Genomic DNA, 12,365 nt, shown 5'->3' on the forward strand with positions numbered 1-12,365 from the left:
CCTGCCAGGCAGAGATCCCAGGCTCTCCTGCTCACCCATGGCTGCCTCCCTAGGCAGGAATCGTCCACATTTCAGAAGTGTTTGTTCAGGGGGATGGCATTAGTTCACACAGGATCCAGACAAATCTAAAGGAAGTGACAAAAGTAACAAGAATATCTCTCCCCAGTGTATTCCTCAAATCCATCCAAGAGTTCTAAGAGCCCCTGGCTTGTTTCCGTTCTGGCCCTTGGCTGAGGGTCCTTAAAGCACCACCTGGTGGCCATGAGACATCACAACAGACAAGGAAATCCTAAGTTCTTAGGAACTTAGCATTCTGACATCACCCCACCCAGCAAAGATCCTGTGCCCTAGCAACAACGGAACTTTATTTAGAAGTCAGCCTCTCTACTAGGAAAGGATGAGGAGACATCACCCATTCTCAAAGAAAATGAGCCAAACGAGTTTAGGAGATGGCAGCCACACACAGCAAGCTGTCTTGTAAGGGGCACAGCAGCGGCCCCAGGCCACCGAGGGCAGAGCCTCCAGGACCCATCACTGTAGATGACTTTGCCTGGGAAGACTCACTTCACCGTTAGGGAAGTGTGGCCTCCCCTGGTGGCTCTAGGTTTACAGTACACAGAATTACCTGCTTTGAGGCAACACGTCTCTTAGTGAGTGGTGACTTAAGGAGCAAAATGTCTACTAGTGCCTGGGAAAACCACCAAGTACAGGGAAGAGGTCAGTTATGAGAGTAGACAGGCTCTTTCACAAAGCATACTGAAGGATTCCTACAAGAGTCACGGCCTAGGATGGCTCCTCCAGCTGCAGTCCAAGGTAAAGTATTCCCATTAGAGCCCTTTATCCCTGGGGTCCTCAAGGCCACCTCCAGGAACCCAGGGTGCTTCTGTCCTTTTCCCAGGAAGCCAGGCTGGCTCCTTTGTCTACAAGCATGATCACAGCCCCAGGAGCCATTTCTAGAACAGGACAAGTGCTGACTGCCAGTGATCAGACACTGAAACTGACAGCTGAACCCCATCTTCCTGTCATGGAGTTAGCTTCCCCTGGTCTCCCCCATCGACTTTCATCCAATGTACTTGCTGCTGGCTCAGTCCTCCTAGGGCCACATCTAGCTCCTAAGGATTAAGGATTTCCAACTTGGAGTTGATGTCTAAAACAGTTGTCCAGATCAGGCTCTCCTTATCATGCAACAGGATACAGTAGCTTCTGTAGTTCAGTCCCTTCCTTTAGGGATTAGGAATAAAAGATGGGAAATGAGGCAGAGCAGCATTGACTTTCCATTCCAAGGTGTCTTGACAAGCAGAGATGGTCTCGTTGGAAAGCCCATAAGCTCCTCAGTTGGGAGAAGGCCAACAGTTAATGTTTTCTGAGAATGGCTTTCATTGTATTTAAGACACTAAAAGGTACTCAAGTAACAGCATATTCAAGTAACAAGTGAGTTCAGGTGATGACAAATCTACTTCCACCTGGCATAGATGAGACATTTGTCTAATAGAAAACACCACAGCTTCTAGTCTTCACTGTACATTTAAGTCAAAGGATTTTGTACAAGTTTAGTCTTTCCTCACAATTCACCATGCAAGTTCAGAAAAGCAGAACTGATGTGTCACAGGATGAGGTTAGCAAAACCCTGGTTGGCCTGCAAGTTGCTTTTGTAGTCCCACCCAGCCAACCATCCTTGAGCGGGGAAGCACACAGCCCAGCCTCAGCACAAGCGGCACTCGACTGCAGAATTCTAGGGATCAGGCTGGAGCCAAGCGGCAGGCACTAGAAGAAAGTTAGAGTTCTACGGGCCCTGCCCCGCCCCGCCGCACCCCACCCCACCCATGACTGCTTCTCCCTCTGGGAGGGCAAGAGATCAAGTCCCTTCTTCAGTCTCCCTGCCAACAGATTCATTTCCCCTGGGGCACTGCAGCACAAAGACTGGCAAGCCCATTCTCTCCAGTCCAAAGGCTGCTTCTTGAAGGATCATTCTACAGGAGCAGATTCCCATTCAGAAGGGATTTCATCCTAGGGAATGCACTAGACACCAAATCCTTGGACATGCTCTGGTCTCCAGGAAGTATATGCCCGGAAGTGGTGAGGGCAACCCTACAGTCCTAGGAAGGTGTAAGATGAGCAGGCCCATAGGAACCTTCCCTCTTCTGCGTGGCCAGTTCTTGCGGGCCCAACTCTGTGCCTTCAAGATGAGCACATGGAGCTTCTATTCCCAGGGTGGCCCCAGGGGAAGCAGACCTGTTTTTAGAAGGTCCCATGTTTAGGACATCCTGCCTCTATTAGCAGCTGCCTGAAATGACTGTATCAAGTTATCTTGGCCAGAAATACTTCAATGGCTTCCACAGCCCTTTCTAGGTCCTCTTCTCACCAGGGAAGATAAAGGTTAAGACCACTATCCAAAACCTCCCAGGTTCCTCTGAAACACTGTCATCCAGGGAGGTTAGGATGTCAAGGATAGAGTTTCATCTACCAAGATTTTGGAACATGCCCCTTTCCTGATAACTAAACAAGGAAGGTATGCCTTCAGCAGCTAGTCCATCAGGCCTCCCAAAAAGTGGGAGGAAAGAACTCAAGCCTAACTTCTGAAAGGTGGGATGAAAAATTGTTGGTTCTGAACAGTCAAATCCGTCTGAGGATGTCTGGATGAGGGAGAAGCAGGGGTGGAGTGGCCAGACCTCAGCAGCCCACTTTCGTGTTCCAGGCCCCAGAACACCATGAGGAAGAGGGGAGAAAGCTCTTGATGCTAAGTCCTCTTTCAATCCCAGCAGATGAAGGAACAAAGGAGAGATGGAGGAGGAGCACCACTCACTGAATCATGCCGGTGAGAGACAGAACAATCCGACATTCCTCAGTCATTTAAGACACTAAAGCAGCTTGCTACGTACCAAAAAATCCAAGTCTAAATCTAGGACAGCCCTGTAGGACTGAAGCCTCCATCTCCAGTTCCTTAGTGAGCTTGTTTCTTAAGTACATATGAAAGCCTCACTTTCCTCCACCACATGTGCACTGTCCTACTCAATTCACCTCAAAACCTTTCAAGGCCATTGAAGGGTATTTTATATCCCCCACCCCCCACCACCTTCCAGTCACTCCTGCGGAGAACAGAGTAGCCAAGGGGTCATGAAGCAGCATCCTCTGCTCAGAAGCCTGCAGGGGGAAGCTCACTGCTACATGATTGAGATCTCACACCAGTGCTCCATGCTAAGCCACAGGTCGAGACAAAATGTGTTATGCCATTGTTCATCTGTAGGAGAAAACCTAGATGTTTCTCTGTTCATAGGAATGAGCTGTTCCTTAGGTCACAGACATGACAAGGCATACCAGCCTTCATTCTATCTCCACTAAATGGGATTTTCTTGCTCTTTGAAGCCCCCCCCCCCGTTCTTAGAGACGACCAGTTGATAGCATTCTAGATACCCAAAATCAAGCAGTTGTCAGGGTACCCTTATGATACTTGATCAGGAGCCAGAATAGAACAGCTAGAGCATCCAGGCACTCTCGTGTTAAGGTAAAGGCCCATTCAGTTTAAGAGGAATTATTTCTCTATTGCATCAAGGCACTTTCTGGAAGAATGTGTCCCATAAGATCAACTTCTGAGTTGGACTATGACAAAATGTCAAGTCCTGGATTTAAAGAGACTGGAGACATCCACTGTAGCAACTGCACTGGCATCTCCCACTGACCCGTATCTTCTGAGTTGAACTATGACAAAATGTCAAGTCCTGGATTTAAAGAGACTGGAGACATCCACTGTAGCAACTGCACTGGCATCTCCCACTGACCCGTATCTTCTGATGACTATAAAAACATGGGATATGCTTGGAAGAGGCCAAGTGTACAAAGCCATCTGCTGAGCTCAGCAACTTTGGCTTTGGATGTACTCTAAGCACAGGTGCATTTCTCTTTCGTTATGAGGTCATTTGGGCAACACCCACTCCAGTTCTGGTCTAACAGCAGTGGAAGTCCTCATGGAGACATGTGGGTCATCTAGAACTGAGACAGAATATGGGCCACTTAGTGACCACTAGAGAAGCTGTCTGCACAAATGAACATCCCTAACATGAAGGTCCTCTCAAAGCTTTTTGATTTGAGAAGACAGGATTTTTGGCAGCAAGACCAGGGTGAGGAATGTTTCCCAAGTCAGAGGGCAGACTCCAAAGATCCAGTACATCCCTTAGGGAGAGGCCTTAGTCATGGGTAAGGGAGAAGCCTTTCTCCATCTTAAGCCTGCCCTGCACATGAACTAGTGGTAAAGCTCACATCCCCTGGAATAAGGTCAGATGTCTTCTAGCAATCGGATTTTACCCAGAAGAAACTGTTTCATAAGACATGGCTCAAAGGACATCAAAAAAGGTACAGCTATGAAAGGTTCGAGAGGGAGGTCCAAACATCTCTACCACATTCACCAGGTCCCATCATCAGCTTTCACAAGGCTAACCCCATGGCGATTTTGTAGCACCATAACTCAGGACTGTCATATGAAGGATGTGTTTTCATTTGGCTTGGAATGAGATGAACTTGATAGTTCACGGAAAACTCCTTGAGCAACAGTCCCCTAAGTCAAGCATTCAGAAGTGAGCTCTACCTAGGGTTAAAGACTTACGTCACCTTCCCTAAAACCTCACATAGGACCTTTAAGCCTCAGGACAGTTTAGAAATACTAATTACAATTTGAAATACTCGAGTTAAAGTGGAGTTAACTAGAATAGATGGGAAAATCCAACATCATAGTGAGGTTTAGCAAGAGGCTGACATGAAATGGCATTGTCTAGAGACCTCAAGGGAAAACAGGCAGATACAAAGGGCAGTCCAGGCACTAGTGTCCTGCTTGACCTGAAACCCAGAGATTCATCACATAACTTACACTGTCAGCAAAAGGTGGCACCTGGGACCCAGCCACCTGGTGGTGGGGTGTCACCTCCGAGTGCACTTCTACCATTATATGACTGGCTCTGCAACTCAGAATGACTGCATCATGGACCCAGCTCAAGGGTCAGACATGAGAATCTTTGTCCAGGAAGAACCTCGCATGGTGAGGTCGTGGTGCCAATTCTTTGTTTTTAGTCAAGAAGTTTGTACAACTGTCAAGGACCATGTCATGAATAAAGACATTGAAGAACAAAGTAATTCTCTGCAAGTTGCACAAGCCCAGAATATTCATAGTAACCACCTGTAGCAATGTCAGTTTCCAGTCCTGGTTCATGATTCACTGACAGTCCCTTCAGGGAAGGCTTGAGACTTACCCAGTCTGCATCCCTGTAGGTAGGCACCTAGACACCGTTCAACAATCACAGGCCTAGGCCTTCCTGGAAAAAGACACCTAACATGATTCATGCCCAGTGAAACCCAAGTAGTACACAGAATTGAAGATTAAAGGATTTAAGTGAAGTTATAATTCCATTTAGAACATCCCATGATCATGAATGCCTTGTCACTGACCTGCGCATATTTCACTGCAACAATTGTACCATGAAGATGCCAACATTCGTTCTGGTCATGGGACCTTTAGTAATTCCCATTACTCACAACATGGCTGCTTATTGAGCAGAGGCCAGCCGTGAGCTCTCTGCTCTGGTTCTCCAAAAGTCTGAGGTCCACCCCGAGTGGCCTCTCACATGCAGCTCCCATCACCCTAGATCAGCCAGTACCCACCCAGAGTTAGGACCTCTTGTTCAGCCAAGGTCATTTCCCACTAGCTCTTGTGCATTGTCTGGGACACTGCAGAACACTTGATCCCCAATAGCAAGCATCACATTTCTGAGCAAGAATCTTCAACCAGCTGCCCCCAACTCTACAATCCTCTTCCAATTCAGGCTTTCCTGCATGAACAAGGATTTCAGGAATAGGAATTGGGCATCAGGAGTTTCTAACTTGTGCTGTACAAAGTGCACGTGGTTGATGTATAATACCTGGAGGATTAAAGGAATGGCTGCTGACTGAGCAGTGTTGCAAGTCAAGGTTATGTGACTGTCCTTTCCAGAACAAATGCCAACTAAAATGCTCAGTTTCCTGAAGATGGACGGAAGTCATCCAAGGATGGCTGTTGGCAGCTCAGCTCAGAGACTGAAGGAGCAGGCACTCCTGCCTTTTGGGTGTGCAGTATCCACAGGGCAGGTTTTTGGTTTTTGTTCTGCATTTGCCCAGACAAGCTAGATGTAATCAGATGTGTCATCCTAGATGACAGGACCCTGCTTGGTGATACGACGTATTTATTAAGCTACGTGGTATAGGATGTAACCCCAGAAGTAAGATTCCCATATAAGGGGAGAAATTCAGGCAGTTATCGGAAGCTGTAGAAGCTAAGTTTAATGAAGAAAGTCAACCAAGGAGGCAGAAAGCCTGTTCTCTTGGGGAACTCCCTTGAGCATCTGACAAATGCCTATAAGCCCCTCAAACCTTACTTTTTGGAATCAATGAAGACTTCCATTCCCATCATCCAGCCACCTGCCATTATCTGTCCTTTAGAATAATTGCTGCAAGGTACCTTCCACTATGCCTAAGAATTAGCTCAGCCTTCCCTTACTGGGTGGCTATTATCTCCCCACAAACTGCTAACTTGCTATGGACAGAGGTATTTTTGGTTTTCCCAGCTGGTGGAAGGGTACACATCAGTAAGAAACCAGGAGTGCTGCTGAAAATCCTAGAAACCAGGGTACAGCCCACACAAACAGGAAGCCCGAGAGGGTCTGTAGTCCTGAGACAGAAAAGTCAGAACAAGCTGGTAGTTTTAAGAAAGATCTGAACTTGCCACACTGCAGTCTGTCCACCAAGAACACAGCTAAGACCTTTTGGGTTTTGCAATATTCATGGACCAAAGAGGCACACAGATGATCAAAGCTCAACCCCAACTGTTCGAGCTCATCTCCCAAAGCAGAGGGCACCACGACATCTATGTGGCTCTTCGGTTTCAAGAAGCCTACCTCCGCCATGCATTGTTATCTTCAAGGGTGTGCACGCCGATACTGAAAATTGGCTTTCCCCTTATTTCTCTAGGGGCAGAGAAGACTACTTTGCCTTCAAGAAATATGACTCGAGGGCCAACTGGCCCATCCACTGGATGCCAGTCCTGATGGTTGGGTGCAGGACTCAGAGCTCAGGGACCTGAGCTCTGCACCCACCCAGGTGGCTCCTTCTGTGCTGAGCCCTGTCCACTCTGCATTAAGTTAGAAGCAGATCTACACTGATACAGCCCTCCAAGGTGCTAATTCAAACTGAGCTTGAGTAGATCGGGGCACCCATGAAGTTACTCTTATGCCCTAGCCTCCTCTAATTGGCAAGCTAATCCTTTTTCTTCATGCAGAGTAACTTCAGGAAAGCCCTACATCCTGACTGAGAGGAGCCACCTCTGCTGCCTTCACATGGCTGGTGTCCGCAAGTTCTATTAGGCAGGTCACCTTCCACAAACTGAGTGCACTGAGTGGAACCTTCTTGGTCAGCGTGGACCAAGGTTACAGAACTGTTGCTGGGGGTGCAAATTAACCACTTGCATGAGCTCAGTGAAAATATGTTCTCCATGTCTGGCAAGGTTCAGACTACTGCACTCAGATGAGCTGACAGATGCCTCCAACTGCTCTATTTGTCTCCTTCCTGTACACCCCCCCACCCCAGCCAAGTCACAACCCTGCTCTCCTAACCACTGCCAAAAGGTACAAGAGCTATGCCAGCAGACAGACCCTGAGCACCCACATGACAGGTTGCTACTAAACTCCAAGTCCTGGCAAGCCCCTGACCTTCCTGTGGAATCTCAGGCCCCAAGATCCCCCAAGAATTAGAGAAAGGCTGCTCAAGGCTTCTAAGCTGTCTACTTCCCCTTAGCCCTCACTTGTCGACCTTTGTTTCCCCAGCCTTTTCTTCTACAGTCCTATTGTATTATCAGTTCAACTGCAGCTGCCCTTAGCAGCATTGAGAGCCGATGGTGTGAACCAGCAACCCTACCAAGAAGGAGCATATTGTGACCTTGGAGGGGACAGCCACATGAAATCCACACCAGACCCTCCTGGCCTGGGAAGGGCAGCAAACAGCTTGATGATGCACATGGCAGTAGATATATTCCATGTCTCAGGTAAGACCCACCCCCAGAGAGCTGGGCTGAGGATGGGGCCTGTCACTGGCCCTGTGTAACAAAGGCCACATTCAATGAGTAAAGATGGTGACTGACACTTCCTGGTCTGCTATCACCTAGCACAGGAGCAGATGGACCACACACAGACAGCTGCTTTGAGTGGGCTTCTAAAAGCAATGCAAGTCTGAGTGTCTATGTTCTGCTTGGGGCCATTAGACATCAGGGGCATTCAGGAAGCAGCAAGAGCATTCATCCTACCCAGGGGTCCCCAGGAGGTGCAAAAGGCCAGACTGGCAGGCCCCAGACTCTGTGGTCCACCTTCCTGATACTCCATGCAAGATGCAAAAGGAAACCTTTGTTCTGAATTTGAAAGAGCAAATATGGCCGAGCCTGGCACGTGGAGGTACTGATTGGCAGATGAGAGGACATGGAAAAGGAGCCCCACCTTTTGAGAAGTCCCCACCCTGGCCATGCTCTCCTGGAGTCGCAGAATATCCCAGAGCCTTCCAGGAAGGATGTATCCTGATCAGATAGTTCAAATTGTAGGACGTCTATGGCCCAATGCCTGCAGGCTTGCCCATCTGCTTCACACAGCCACTACAGCAGCCTACTCCTGGCCACAGCACAAAATGGAAATATCCATCCTGTGAGCAAGCTCTAGAACATTCTAGGACAGCAAGTACAGAAAGCTCAGGCCTCAGGAGGGCACTGAGGACCAAGTCTGAAGCTATCTGTCTATACACAGGGAGTGCTTGGAGTCCCACCTAGACCATACATTGATATTCACCTAGAGGCCATGGAGCCTGCCATAGGGTAACCCCAACCAGAGACATCTTGAGGGGAGGAATCTCTAATCCATTCCCAGCACCAGTACTGCATGGGCCAGGTATGAAGCAGGCAAACTTCGTAAGCGTTCCCTGCAGAAGGAGAAACATTACACAGCTCGTCCTTCCCGATGGACTGTCCCGCAGAATTCCAGCTTGGCTGACCAGGCCCCACCACCAAGGCAGCTCCTCACAGGTCTCCTGTCCCTGGTGAAAGCCCAAGTCCTGCAGAAAGTTATGCTACCTCCCCTGATGGTGGACAGAAGTCATCTCGAGCATCATTGGTTCAAGGAAGCCAGTTCAGAGCCAGCCCTTGTGTCACAGCAGCAGCAAGGCACACTAGCATCTCCACAAACTGGATATGAACCAGTGTCCCACAGGAGGGCACGGAGGCACAGTTCTGACCCCCTAGCCCCCGAGTCCACTCATGTACAGTGAGGACATGACCTTGAGCTTCAAGTTTCGTGACAAGACTCAGGAATCCTCACCACTTGAGTGAGAAGGACCAAAGTGCTGCAAGTCACAGGTCCTAGGACCTGGACTAAGTGAGCATTTCCAAGAAGGAAGGAAAGTGAGCTTCTGTGGAGTGACTCCTTTCCAAGATATTCTCTCCCAGCTTTCTAAGATTATGGGGAGAATACAGGCATCCAGCACTCCACCCATGATGGTTCCCCATTGCAGAACTCCAAGGCACCCTTCAAAGGTGTTGAGAGCCACTGAACTGAGTTCCTCTTTCAGGGGAGATACTGCTGCACCACAGCACTACGGCAGTGTCTGGAGACATTTGTCATGAATGGGAAAGGCTTCTAGCATCTAGGAAGATTAGCCCATAGGTGCTAAACATCTTATAGTACACAGGACAGCCCCCCAACCCCAGTGAAGAATCATCCAGCCCAAAATGTCAATGCTAATGAGGTTGAGTCCTGACCTAGCTGGCAGCTTTGACACCAAAAGGCCAAAGAATCAGCTTTTGGACGCTACATAGGAGCAGAGGCAATGCCTGCAGAATTTGATTCTCTGTGCTGGTGAACCACCCAGCAATGAAGAACTGCCACCCTGGTTGCTGAAGCTCGCTCTCAGCTGAGGGGTGGGCCACCTCTGCTTCAGTTTTCCTGAGGACCCCCACTCTCCGCAAGGCACTGCCACCTTCAAGGGCCTGCAGACAGACATCGGAGGCAGGAGTGAGTTTGTTTCCCTCTCTGAGATACTGACATCATAGTGGCCAGTTAGGACATCTTGAGAGCTACACATCCACTATTTTACTCAAGTTGTGAGAGGGAATCTTTGTTCCCTCAGGAGTATGAGTTAGTATAAGTCCCCTGGGTTTACCAGGACAGATGTGATTTGCAACTGACTATTCAAGCTTATAAAAGTTGAAAAAATTCCAGAGACCACCCAATCTTCCCTAGGCAATTCCGCCTCAACTGGGGGTTTTTCTTTCTACGTTGTATGACTGGTGTTCTTTTACCTAGGAAGTCTAAAATTTGACAGTTCTTTAGCCGAAGTCATAAGTACTTTTCCTTACAGCAAGAAGTCTGGGAAGGTCTACAATAAATTTGAATAACAGACTACATTGGATGGGACTGTTTTGAGGATATGTCTGGATAAAAAGGGATGGCTAAGCCTCTCCCAGGCTTTGTCCACTTCACCAGATTCAGAACACCATGGGGGACTAGGGGGAGCTTTCTGTAGTCATGGCATGCTTTTTATGACCCTGAGAGATAGACGAGAATACGTTCAGATGACAGTGGTGGACGACAATCCACAACTCTCATCACTTGACAAAGGCCATTTACAACATTTCCAACCATTGACCAGTAAGACTGAGGCCCCCATCCCCATGCTTTGGGAAGCTCCTTAATGACGTGAAGACCTTCACACCAATACACGTTCATCATCCAGAGTAATTAGTCTCGTTTAGACAAGAGTTGAAGACTAGAGTCAGGCACAGCCTTACGCAGCAGTAGGCAATTTTGCTCACTGAACCTAATGCCTGCGGCCTTTTCACTCCCAGGCTCTATCGTTCCCCTCCCGCTGGCTTGACAGTGAAGTCACTCCAGATCTAAAGAGACTCGCAGAGGATCTACTCTGGGAAGAGGATTCTCGTGATGTAAGATGGATACGGCATGTTCATGAGGCCCAGGCCCAGTGGGAGTCCAGCCATCATTGCAGACCACCCACCTTTGATTGCTGGCTGGGATCTTCCATGCCTGGGCAATGGTTAAGGAAAAGAGAGTGGATAATTCCCTGTCTTCACATCTAGCCATATCCTGGGCCAGGACCCCAGTCCTAAAAATATGAACTTTCTAAATGTCTGATGCTCCAAGGGCTCATGTTTTAAAGTTAAATTATCCTGGAGAGTTCCCTCAAAGTACAACTTCCCTTCTGCCCCAAGTGAGTAGAATAGAAGCCAGGAAGGCTTTCCAGCAGAAATCCTTACTTTGGCAGCTGGTTCAAGTTGACTAATTGATAACAGACCTCATTGCCTGATCTTTTCTTGGCCAGTAAAAAAGCCCACCTGCCTTTGACCAGGGAATTTGAGACAAGATCTCGCTCTGTCACCCAGACTACAGTCCAGTGCCAGTGGCGCAATCTCGGCTCACTGCAACCTCCTCTGCCCTCCTGGGTTCAAGCGATCCTCCTGCCTCAGCCTTCTGAGTAAGATTACAGGCATGCACCACCATGCCTGGCTAGTTTGTGTTTTTGGCAAAACCTCTTCTCTACCATATTGCTCAGTCTGGTCTCAGACTTCTGGGCTCAAGTGATCCACCCACCTCAGCCTCCCAAAGCACTGGGATTACTGGTGTGAGCCACTGTGCCCCACACCAGGGTCTTGTAGTTTTTTAAATCGAGTCCCATGCCAGATAGCAATAGACTATCCAATGCTCCAAAGAGGGCCAGTATCCATTTGCTTTTTAAATAAGATGGAAAGCCCATCAGTACATATTAATAGGAAGGCTAGCAGTGCATAGTCTTGTCCTCAGGTTAACCCTTCTCATCTCTACCCCCATACAATCCACAGGAATCTGGATTGGCATTCCATGGGAGATCTTGCAGGGCTATTGGCATGAGTCACACTTGGTGATTAGGAAGTAACAAGTACTCACGGGGTACACACTCTTATTCAAGAGTGACGGAGAAGCCTGCAGAAACCCCAGGGCCTACCATAATAATAGTGACACTTTCAGGCGTCTGATTCCCACACCAACTTCTGTTGTACCTACAAACCCTCTCACAGCTCAGATATAACCTCCTTGGGAGTTCTTAAGTTAGCAAAGAAGGAAAAGTTAGAGTCGGGGTTTATAGATGGATTTGGCTCATTTGAGAACTAAATACAGACCACTCCAACACTATGCAGAGGGCACCATAAGAAACTGACCAAGTCTCCCCACTGAGGATTTAAATTCACCTGGTTATCTCTTATAAGGAGTTTAACATAAAGGTACTGAATCATATGCATTAAACAGATTGGCTGTCCAGGCCCT

General features: G+C 48.3%; 2 long non-coding RNA genes across 2 annotated transcripts; both read left to right on the forward strand.

Moving 5' to 3' along the window:
* Positions 1-386: 386 nt before the first annotated feature.
* Positions 387-7,934, forward strand: LOC131381664 (uncharacterized). Its single transcript, XR_009210543.1, has 3 exons — positions 387-813; positions 2,696-2,815; positions 7,839-7,934. It is a non-coding gene; the product is annotated as an uncharacterized LOC131381664 (long non-coding RNA).
* Positions 7,935-7,939: 5 nt separating this feature from the next.
* On the forward strand, positions 7,940-11,195 carry LOC131381665 (uncharacterized). The gene is made up of 2 exons (XR_009210544.1): positions 7,940-8,056; positions 10,895-11,195. It is a non-coding gene; the product is annotated as an uncharacterized LOC131381665 (long non-coding RNA).
* The last annotated feature ends 1,170 nt before the right edge of the window (positions 11,196-12,365 follow it).

This window comes from Hylobates moloch, unplaced genomic scaffold (assembly GCF_009828535.3).
Source record: "Hylobates moloch isolate HMO894 unplaced genomic scaffold, HMol_V3 SCAFFOLD_17, whole genome shotgun sequence".
In the NCBI taxonomy this organism is placed as follows: Eukaryota; Metazoa; Chordata; class Mammalia; order Primates; family Hylobatidae; genus Hylobates; species Hylobates moloch.